This window comes from Mastomys coucha, unplaced genomic scaffold (genome assembly GCF_008632895.1).
Source record: "Mastomys coucha isolate ucsf_1 unplaced genomic scaffold, UCSF_Mcou_1 pScaffold22, whole genome shotgun sequence".
In the NCBI taxonomy this organism is placed as follows: domain Eukaryota; kingdom Metazoa; phylum Chordata; class Mammalia; order Rodentia; family Muridae; genus Mastomys; species Mastomys coucha.
Genome location: NW_022196905.1, coordinates 40,107,996 through 40,119,524, shown reverse-complemented (window position 1 = coordinate 40,119,524; position 11,529 = coordinate 40,107,996).

The window sequence follows — 11,529 nt, the reverse complement described above, 5'->3', positions numbered from 1 at the left end:
AAAGAGTGTGTAAAAAAGAGAGTCTCTGAAGTATGTTGGAAAGACATTAATCTAATTCATGAATGTTCCATCCTCACAGCCCAAGCACCTTTCAAAGGCTTTGCTTCCAAACACCATCATGCTAGACATCTTCCATCAGATTTAACATACACTTAGAAGGTATATGAACATTCAGTCTATACAACGTCTAGTGTCTTTTTCCAATATTGATACATTATGTTTCCTCCTGTGCTTCTCTACACTAAAACCATCAGTACATAAGAACAAGGGCCTTCAGAGCAGACATCATTGTTTTCTTTGTCTTGGAGTAAAAAGCAACCTTAAATGCATTGTTACTCCCTGGACTTTGTTGGTATTCTCAATTAAGTTGAAAAACTCCCTTTCAATTTCACTTTTGTGGAGGATTTCTTTCAGGAATGGTTGTCAAATTGTGTTAAATGATTTGTCTGGATTTCTTGAGGTAATATGATTTTATCTCTTTATCTATTTATATGAATTACATTCATTGATTGGCATATGAAACTATTTTTATCTTAGATACCATTGGATTATTACTGTTATCCTTACAAATTGTCTACTAGGTGGATGGGTAAATTATCTAATTTATCTTGAAAACAGGTTGCTAGTCTGTAGTCATCACAGTGTAGAACTTAGAAGTCCCCTTCCAAAGGCCAAGTGTTGGAGATTTGATTTCAGCTAATGGTGCTTTGGAAAAACAGTAGAACTTCTTAGAGGTATTGCCTAGAGAAAGGGAGCAGTTTCCCCATAGGTCATGCCCTTGTTGGGGAGGGGGGAGTCACAGCTGATGTCTTTCCTCTCTCTTTGCTTTCCTGATTATCATGAAGTGGGCAGCTTTGTTCCATTGCATTCTCCCTGCCTAGATATTCCATTTTTTCACAGCCTAAAGTGATAGGACCAAATAAACATGGACTGGAAAGAAACCAAAAGAAACCTTTCCTCTTTTTATTTCTTTTTCATGTTTTATTTGGCTGTGATAATGGAGAAGGATAAAGATTTGTTCTTTAATCTGAAATGACCAAGGTTGCTTTCCTCTTGAGGCCTTGTTGTATATTTGGATTTCTACTCTTTATAGTTTTCTCTCTCCTGACCTTATAGCTAATGTGTTCTTTTTGTAGCCTCATACAATATAACATTTTGTCAGTGATTCAAAACTTAGTTCTTATATCGACATTGAAATTATATTTCTTCTTAATGCTGATTCTTTATCTCTTCAATTTAGATAAGCAGTACTTACTTTTATTTTTTTATTCTTCTCTCATTTATTATATCCATATCTGAATTTCCCCTTCTTTCCCTCCCCAACCCTCTCTCCCTCTTCCCTAGCTCCAAACTCACACTGCCTCTCTTCAGAAAAGAACCTCCCAGGGACACAACCAAACATGGCATGACAAGTTACAATAAGACCAGGAAAATACCATCATAACAAGGCTGGACAAGGTTACCCAATAGGGGGAAAGGGTCCCACGAGTAGGCAAAAGAGTCAGGGACAGCCATCTCTCCCACTGGTAGGATTCCCAGAAGAACACCAAGCTATGCACCCATAACATATATGCAGAGGACCTGCATTAGACTCCCTGAGTTCCCGTAAGTCCCCATGAGTCCCAGTCAGTTGATTCTATATCCCATGTTCTTGTGGTGTGTAGCTGACTCTTCTGCTGCCTCCAACCTTTCATCACCCACCTTTACAGGACTCCAAGCTCAGCCTAATATTTGGTTGTGGAACTCTACACCTGTAAACTTATACAGCCACTTGGAAATCAATATGGCAGTTTCTTAGAAAATTGAAAATTCATCTACCTCAAGAGCCAGCTATACCACTCCTGGACATATACTCAAAGGATACTCCATCCTATCACAAGGACACCTAACTATGTTCATAGCAGCTTTATTCATAATAGCCAGAAACTGTAAACAACCTAGATATCCCTCAACTGAAGAATGAAAAAAAGAAAATGTGGTACATCTACACAATAGAATACTATTCAGCTATTAAAAACAAAGACATCATGAGTTTTTCAGGCAAATGGATGGAACTTGAGAATATCATCCTGAGTGAGGTAACCCAGTCCCAAAAGGTCATATATGGTATGTACTCACTTATAAGTGGATATTAGCCATAAAATGCAGATACCATGCTACGCTCCCCAGACCCAAAGAGGTGAAATAAAATGGAAGATCCAAGCAAGGAAGTGTGAAACTCACTTAGAAGGGGGAATAAAATAGTCCTAGGAGACAGGTGAAGGGAGGGAAAGGGGAAAGAGGAGTGATGAGGAGGGGAATGGGAGATTCAGAAATGGCTAGATGGCCATGAAAATGAATGGAAATCTTCAATCGACGGGTATGAGGATATGAGGGACATCTCCAGCACAAGACAGAGACCTAGGAATCTTGAGCAGGCGCCCAAGAATCAATGGGATGACCTTGGCTGTGACTACACTGGGAATATGGAACCTGAAGAGGTCATCTCCTCTAAGCAGGCAAGAACCCCAGTGGAGTGATAGAGACACCAACCCTCCTACAAAACTTTCAACCCAAAATTTATCCTGTCTGAAAGTAATGCGGGCACAGGGGATGGAACAGAGACTGAGGGAATGGTCAATTAATAACCAGCCTGACTTGAGACCCATTCCATGGGAAAGCACAAATCCCTAGCACTATTAATAATACTATGTTATGCTTGCAGACAGGAGCATACTGTCCTCTGAGAGGCTCTACCCAACGGCAGACTCAAACATATACAGACACCGAGGGCCAAACAGTGGATGGAGATTGTGGACTCTTATTTATTTATTTATTTATTTATTTATTTTGGTTTTTTTCAAGACAGGGTTTCTCTGTGTAGCCCCGGCTGTCCTGGAACTCACTCTGTAGATCAGGCTGGCCTAGAACTCAGAAATCTGCCTGCCTCTGCCTCCCAAGTGCTGGGATTAAAGGTGTGTGCCACTCATGGAAGAATAGGAGGAAGAATTGTTGACCCAAAGTGGATAGGAACTCCATAGGAAGACCAACAGAGTCAACTAACCTGGACCCTTAGGGCTCTCAGAGTCTGAACTACCAAACAAAGAAAATACACAGGCCAGACCTAGGCCTCCCCACACATATGTAGTAGATGAGAAGCTTGGCCTTCTTGTGGGTTCCAAACAACTGGAGCAGGGACTATCCCAAAATCTGCTGCCTGTTTGTGGGACATGTTCTTCTAGCTGGGCTACATTTTTGGCCTCAGTGGGAAAGGATACATCTAGCCTCACAGACACTTGAAGTGCCAGGGTGGTGGGGGATAGCCCAGCGGTGTGGGGGGCCAGCAGTACAGAGAAGGAGGGAAGGGGGTATAGGGGAAAGACTTTGTGAGGGGTGACTTGGAGGGAGACAGTGAATGGAATATAAAGCAAATAAGTAAAAAAAATTAAATTTTTAGAAAAAGAAGAGAAAATGTTATCCATTTACACAATGGAATATTACTCAGCTGTTAAAACAATGACATCAAGAACTTTGTAAACAAATGGATGGAACAAGAAAAAAATCATCCTGAGTGAGGTAACTCAGAACCAGAAAGACAAACATGGTATGTATTCAATCATAAGTGGATATTAACTGCAAAGTAAGGGACAATCATCTTCAATCCAGAGAGGCTAAGTAAAAAGGAGGGCTTAAGAGAGTACACCAGGGATCTCCCTGGGAAGGGGAAATAGAATAGATTAATAGGTCACATGAGGACAGATGGGACTGGGAACAGGAGGGATCTCATGGGAAAGAGGGAAGGAGAAAATATTGGAAGAAATGACTAGAACTGGGGGGCTTTGGGGGCAAAGTGGAAACCTAGTGCAATGGAAACTTTATGGACTGTATGGACCCTAGCAAAGACTACTAGTAAAATGGGGGCACAGGGCCTGAACCAGCCATGTTCTGGAACGAGGCAAGTCTCCAAGTGGAAGCTCTGGGACGCCAACCAGCCACAGAACCTGTGACCTACAGTTTGTCCTGCCTGCAGAGTCTTCTGGGACTGGGGCCTAGCATAATTGTCACCAAAGAGACACCAGAGAGACTTCATCCTTTCTTCTTTTAAATTGTATGTCTCAGGTATTTTTGCCACAGTGGTAGGAAGCCGGCACAGTATCTTCCAAGGAGTTTGATCACTTGTCTAAATTGTTGGATTTACTGTGATGAATGAAGAACAATCTTAAATTATCTTTTAATATCCGTGGTGATAGCCCTGTAACATCCCTAGTGTTGATTTGTGTTTTCTATGATTTTCTTCTGATGAAGTTATCTAGAGTTTAATCTTATTGGTCTACTTTTGGCTTTACTGATATTTCCCCATTTTTTCCATATTATTGATTTCTGCTCTGTATGGTTTTGTGTTTTTGATTTGGCTCTTATATGTTCTTTGTTTTGTGTTGTCTTAATGTAGAACCTTGGATCATTGACTTGAAATTCTTTGTAAGATACATGCTTAAGGCTATAAGTTCTCTTCTAATACAGGTGTAGGCATTGCTTCATCTGTGTTCCACAGATTTTGAAATGTAACTTTTTTTTGCTTGTGAGCTATTTAGAAAGAAGATTATTTATTTTCAAAATATTTAGGAAGCATGAGAGAGTATAGTTCAGTGTAAGGGTATGTTTAATATGTTCAAGGCCTGAGTTCAATTTCTAACAGAAAAAAATGAAAATATTCTTAATATTTTCTGTTATTTATCTCTGAATCCCATTGGTTAGATAATGTACTTTATATAAGTTGGAGAGACTTAACTAATTGAGAATTAGATGAAATCCTATGATAGGTTCTTGGTTACTGTTACAGAAACTGGAATGGAAAGTGTATTCTACACTTCTTGGCTCTGACACCTTATAAATATAAAGATGATAAAGTAGTTGTTGTTACTGAAGAAGTGCTCCATATGCCTAGTTATATACAAATCTATGACAGGTTTGTGGAGAAAAGTATTGATATGATATTTGTAAAGTTGGTTATTTTTGTATATCCCCATACACTTTGGATTAATGTACTTTTTGATTCTGGGAATTGAATTTTGGGCCAAGTGCCTGCCAAGCAATTCTTCTGAGCCACATCTCCAAACTTTTAGTATTTCTTTGTTTGATATACCATCATGTTTAGTTAGTTCAAACTGGCCTTGAACCCACTCTGTAGCCCAGGTAAGCTTGAACCCGTGGTCTATCTGATTTAGATCCCATAGTGGCTATAATTGCATGCCTGAACTACCATGCCCACTGTATACCTTGATACTCTATTTAGTGGTGCAATATTACATTAAAAATATGCAATTTAATGAATGGATTTATATGTTTATAAAACTATACTCTTAACCATGATCATTTTATTTGCTTTGAAATCTACTTAGTCTAACATTAATATAAGCATTCAGTTTTATTTTGATTAGTTTATCATGATATACTTATTTCTGTCTTTATGACTCTTTATTGAAAATAAATTTTCCATACAATATATTCAATCACAGTTCCCCTCCCCATCTCCTCCCAGATCCTCCCTACAGCCCCACCTGTCTAACCCCAAGTCCTCTCTCTCTCTCTCTCTCTCTCTCTCTCTCTCTCTCTCTCTCTCTCTAGCAAACAAACAGGCAAATCAAACCAGAATAAAACAAAACAAACAAACAGGAAAAAAACACAAGCATATATTACAAAACTCATAAAAAACACATAATGGGAAACCATAGTAAGACCCATAAGGTTAAAAAATACTGAAAGAATTACAAAACAAACCATATTCAAAATTACCATTGGGTTTCTTTTGTGTTGGTCATCTACTATTGGGCATGGAGCCTGCCCTTTACAGTGGTTTATAGAGATTCCACTGAAAAATAACTGATTTTTACCTGGAAAGTAGTTCTTAACCGGAGATAGTTTCTGGGTTAGGTATGGTAGCTCCTGTCCAGTTCCTCTCTCAGTGCTGGGACCCCATATGGTATGGACCTGTGGAGGCCCTGTGCATGCTACCACAGTCTCTGTGAGGTCATACTTCTGTCAGTCCTGTTGTGTGTTTAAAGCACTATTACCTTGGTGTCTGCCATCCCCATTGGCCCTGACAAACTCCTTCTCTACCACTTAGCCCTGTGGGCCCTGAGGGGAGAGGATGGATGAAGACGAGTTGTTTAGGACTGAGTATCTACATTTGTATGATAGTGCACATCTTGTTACCAAAATGTAGTTGGTTATTAGAATTTATGGAATCTGAAATACTTGCCTTTTATTTGGAATGCCTTTTATTTAGTATGTCACTGAGGGTGAGCTTTGAGGGCTACTAGCCTGGCCCCACTTTTTTTTTGTTAGTGAGAAATGTCTCAGCATTCAACTCTAATTGCTTGCTCCCATGTCTCCCTTGCCATTATGGACCTTTACCCTGGAACTTAAGCTGAAATAAGTAAGTTGCTTTTGATTGTGATATTGTACCACAGTAACAGAAATGTACCTAATACACGTGACATTTGATTTGGCTTATTTAATCTATTAACATGTTTGTTTTTACTTTCCCTTGATTTTCTTATTCTGTTGGTTTTGGAATTTTATGATTTCTTTTCTTCTTTTATAAACATTATACATTTTAGAGATTTTGTTGAACAAATTTAACTCATCATAATGCTTTTAGATTATGTGATGCTGCTTCACACATGGATGAGAACTTTACAATAGCACACTTCTATTTTGGTCCAGCTTTATTGATTTATAACAAATATGACTTTTATACTTGCTATAAAATCCATGAGGTTTTGTAATGAAGTCTTTTTCAAACATTCAATCATAAAGTCATTTTAAACATAAGACACAAATCATTTATATTTACTCAGAGATTGAACATTCCTGGCCCCCCAGGTAATGCTGTACAAAGACAGGTTTCCATTGTTACCATTCTCTTGCTTCAGAAAGATTTTTTTAAAAAAATATTTATTGTAATGTAAGACCACTGTTCATCAATCCTTTATTTTTTGTATGTTTCCAACATTTTTATTTTCCTCTATTTTTTCACTTACTTTTTAATCAATATTTTTAACTAATGCATGAACAATAAAGATCATTCATATTTATGGAGTGTTGTGTGCTATTTCAGTCCATGCGTACTTGTATGTTTAATTCAAAGTAAACACAGCAGCCTTCTCCTTTTATTTTTTGAATCCTTTCTTTGGGGTAAATGTACTGTAAGTCCTCTGTCCAAGCCCTTTGGATTATCCAGTACATCTTGACAGGCACATTCGCTGTGAGAATTCTGTGAATAGTTGTTTTTCTTTAGTGCTTAATGATGCTCAGGGGTCCTCATGGCTGCACTGTTTCCACTGTGAAGTCACTGTCATCTGTAAATATTGCCCTACAAAGCTGTGTCTTTTCTCTCCTATGGCTGACTTAACATCTTTCTCCTCACTTTTTATGATTTTGCTATAAAGCGTGGCAGTGGTGTTTTGCTTAAGATTCATTAAAAGTTTCAAGTATATACATTTCACCACATTTACATTCCTCTCCCCCTTTCTCTCTCCTCTCTTTTTGAGGTAATCAATTTTTTTATACATTGGACTGCTTGAAGTTTCTATTAGGTTGCAGATACACTGTTAACTTTAGTCAACTGTTTTCTCTTGTGTTTCACGTCAGGTGGTTTCTACAATACACCGTAAACTTCCTTAAACTTTTATTCCGTTACTTATAGTATGCCATTAATTTAATCCAGTAGGTTTTTTCACCATAGATATCATTTTATCACTTCAAGAAGTTTAATGGCTTTTTATTTTCTCTTTATCACATATGCATGCTAAGAATTTTCTTCCTTCTTGAAAAGAAAGACACAATTCTTTTTTAATAGTTTATTAATTTGCTCTTTCATATAATTTGGGGAGGGGAGTATGGTTTGTGGGGGTTTTGTTGGTTGTTTTTTGTTTTGGTTTGTTGCTGGTGATGGTGGTGGTAGTGGTGATGCTGATGCTGATACTGGTACTGGTACTGGTGCTGGTCCTGGTTTGGGTTTCGGTTTTGGAAACAATTTTGATTATATAGCCAAGGGTTCTTTCAAGCTCACTGTCTTCCTTCTTTAGTCTATTAAGCACTGATGTTACAGGTATGTACCACCACACATAGCTAGTTGGTCTCAGTTTTGAGTCATCATTGTTTCTCATTGTGACAGTCTTATTTCCTAGTCTACTGTGTGTTATATAATTTTTACCGCATTTTGTGAACTTTACATCATTACACAATGGACATTCTTCTTCAAATTCTTGAGGTTTTCCCAGGGAGACAGTTAAGTTACAGTGCAATTCTTCAGCTCGTTCAAGCTTTGGTTCAAGTTTTATCATGACACTCCAGAACAACATTTAATATGAGACAAATAAAAATTTGAAACCGTTTAAAACAGTTGAACATTACACAAAGTCCTTTCCACTATCACTTGTGGAAAAGCTATCCCTAGCCTTGTATTATTTCCAGGATTATCTTTCTTTCCTTTCAAGTAATTTTCCTTTTTGAATAGTATTATGACATGCATAAACAGATTAATATTCATCTGAACACTTAGGTTACCATCTATAGGCTTCTGTAGTTTGCTATCTATAGAGCCCTCTCTTACCCATAATTCTCCTTTAACCAGGTATCTTTTTTTCTGTGATCCCTGCACTTCATGCCTTTCTCTTCCTGTACTCTAGTCATAACACTCTCTCCAGTAAAAGCAAGCTCAAGCCACTTTGGAACTCACATTGTTCCTTCTCTTTCACTTCCTAAATTGCCTGCTCATCAATGTCTAAAAGTCATTAATGTGTAAATGTTTCTACAATTTTTAATTGGGTTAAGTTGAAACAATATGGTTTGACTCCTCACTCCATCTTGTCTGAAAACAGAATGTAACTAAGGTGTTTTAAGTGAGACTAGCCCTATAGAATCATATATTTGAGTACTTGATCCTCAGTTGGTGGAACTGTGGCCTTGTTAAAGGAAGTATGTGGTTGTGGGCAGGCTTTGAGATTTTAAATTATTCACACAGTCCCAATGTGCTTCTGTGTTTCCTACTCATAAATCAAGATGTGAGCTCTCATCTGTTTCTGCCATCATGCCTTTGCTCCACCATCATGGACTTTAACCCTCTGAAACCATAAGACAAATTAAATGATTGCTTGTGTAAGTTGCCATAGTCATGGTGTTTTGTCACAAGAATATAAAATTAACTAAGACAGTAACTTACAGTAAAGTACAGCTCTGATGAGGAAGCTTGTGAAACAGAAGAGCATGTATAAATGTGTCTAGAGTAGTGTGTTACATAGATTTTAATTACTGTAACAAAACACTTGAATTAATTAACTTACAAAGAAAAAAGTTTATTTTTTCTCACATGCTTCAGTTCATACTTCATTGAATCTATAATTTTCAGCTTCTGGTGGGATGCTCAGTTGAAGCAGTGTGGTATGAATTACAAAATAAATCATTCCCCCCCCATAGTTAGAAACCAAAAATAGACAAAAAGTCTCCCATCCAAAGACATTATGAATTCCCATAAGGCCTTGCATCCTAAAGGTCTACAGCACCCCCAACACCACCATGCTTAGATGAAACAGTCGTTGATCAGGAAGACTACATCACATAGAGCCTACTGTAAAGTCTCCATTCAGTAAGTATTAATTCAGTGCTTGTTAACTGTGACTGTAGACTTAGTGACATGGATATTAATCTGTTTTATGTCAAGTAAAATAGAAAAAAATCCCAGCTGAAGCTTTATGAGTGATTTCATGATATGGAGACAAAAGAAAATACAAATTGTCTATTTTACTTTTCTTTATATTTTATACCATGACCAGAAAATTGGGGATGGGGAAAAGAAAAAAAACATAAGATAAAACTAGAAGATAACATGAGTGACTATTGGATTCTGTGTACCTAATAATGAACTTATCAACATTATTACAATTATGGTACAATACAGCTAGCCAAAATCCATTTTGGCACATTTGGTTCATATTAGCAATGTAAATTTTCACACTTTCACAGTAGAGTTGAGACTATAAGATAGAGATCTCATTATCTTCAAATACAGAAAATATTTGCTACCTGGAAATAAGGTAGCAAACCAAGGAGGGACATAATTTAATCTGTCCCTCCAGATTAAGACATTTCTAATTTCTTTATCGCTTCCACAGCCTTCTCCGGTAATTATTTCATTACTCAATGGTCGTAACTTCAGTTTAAGCTCCTCATCTCACTCCATTTCACATGCCCCCATCAGCCTTCTCTGCTACACAAAGGTGAGTCGAAGACTCCTCTCAACAACTACTTTTACCACAAAATTTGCAACACTGTGTTAAAAGTATCTGACAATAGCACAGTCTCCTTCTTGAATACTGAGATCCTGGTGGCTAGGGGTGGTGTTATGTTTACGCTAATGTTCACAAGTCCTGAGACAGAGCTAAGAATGTCCAAATCAACTAGTATTAATCTGTGTCTTTTGGTGAAACATATACTGCTGAAAAAAAGCTGGGAGAGATGCATTTAAACCAAAAGCAAGAATGAATCTCTTTACTAATATAGCCATGGAATGTACCATCACGTTTCAGTTAAACTTTCCAGCACTCAAACACACAAAATTTATCCAGTGTTCCTGAGGATGAGGTATTTTTTCATTCTATCTTCCAAAGCTTCAAATAACAGGACTTAGAACACAGCTACAGAATAAAGTTCAAAGCACTCATGGCAAAGTTCTAACATAAAGAAACCAAGGATTCTACTCTTGAAGGGAGCAACATTTTATGACCTATTATTTCTGAACTATTGTACTGGGATACATGGAGAAATCTAGCCCTCCTGGGGTGCCCAACATTATCTACTTAGTGGATTTATGCCTGCTGTATTGAGGCTGGCATTTGAAAGGACTTGGCTATCCAAACTTTACATGTATAAATCTCTACATTTCATTTCCATTCTTACATTTTACTGTATTATCATGACTCTGTGCACTCTCTTTCTAAAGACTTTCTCATGTGTATGAGTGCTTGCCTGCATGTATGTAAAGTATATATGTATACTAGATGCTTTTCTGCTGTACAAGAGGCCAGAGGGAAGCATGTGATTATCCGGAACTGGAGTTAGAGTTGGTTGTGTGCCACCATGTGGGTGCTAGGAACCAAACCCTGATCCTCTGTAAGAGCAACAAATTCTCTTAACCCATGAGTCACCTTTAATAGACCCTATAATATCCCAGGGAATACCTCAGGAGAATACTGCTGCTTCCTGTAAAGCTAGAAAAACTGGAGTCTGGGGAGATGTTTTAACAGGGGGGATCTGGAAGGCATCTCTACTATGTAACAGAAGTAAAAGGTATTTTGTGGATCTTATTTATCTCCTATGTCAGGAACATGCTTTAAAAGGACATATCCTCTGAGTAGACTGGAGAAATTCATCAGCTTAGAGATCACAATTTAAAATTAGTAAGACAGTGAACTCTTTATTGCTTCTTCCATTCTCCGCTGATAAACATTCTTGACTACTGTACACTACATTAAATATAAAAAAGACCAG